Genomic DNA, 888 nt, shown 5'->3' on the forward strand with positions numbered 1-888 from the left:
ACACACACACACACACACACACACACACACACACACACACACACACACACACACACACACACACACACACTCACTCTACAGTTGCTTGGTAAAAAAATGGGCAAACAAGTATTACTGAGACTTATAGGTTAATTTGACTATCTTACAAGAGCTGGATTGATTTTATTGAATCGACATCTCCACTACATTTTGTGGATAAATTTGAGATTCCTGGTTTTGGTTCTGACAGAAACCCCCTACTGCTAGGTTCTATAGAAACACAGGACAAAATTTCAATCCCTACCCTGAAGCAGTTGCAACATAAAAGGCGGCATGGGAAGATGTGTGAATGTATTCTATTTGAACAAGTAAGCCATGGAGGCTAGTACTGTGGTCCAATGAGAGGTGGGAGTCAATCTAGCAATAGTGAATGAGAGGGATAAGATAGAAGATTGTGATAGGCAACACAGGACATTGAGAGTAAAGAGTGGCACCTTGTGTTTGATGTGTAAAAAATAAACCAAAAAACCTGCATCTTCTGCTTACAGAAATATCATGTATATCAGGTACTTGATTTACTCAGCTTAAGCTTCCGGTGGGTCTTGTCATGGAAAAATCTTAAGTTATGGGTGCTGACAACACAGAAGAGTCAAAGCTAGCATGCGCACTTTAGTCTTTGAGTGGAAAATTCCAAGGCTCACCCAGCATGTGCCCCCTGGGGGACCTGAGGGCCTGTCAATCAAGCGTGACCTACTTTTCCACCATGCGCATGCTCAGTTAGATACAAAGCTCAGTCAGACACATGCTCAGTTCTCTGACTGCCTGACGTAATCAGACCAGAAAATTCTGTGAGGGGAGCGTTCCAATTGGCTACTAAATTCTTATAAAAGGTTAAGGAGCCCCTCCCTC

Source organism: Gavialis gangeticus, unplaced genomic scaffold, assembly GCF_001723915.1.
Source record: "Gavialis gangeticus isolate Ggan-Ray unplaced genomic scaffold, GavGan_comp1, whole genome shotgun sequence".
NCBI lineage: Eukaryota > Metazoa > Chordata > Crocodylia > Gavialidae > Gavialis > Gavialis gangeticus.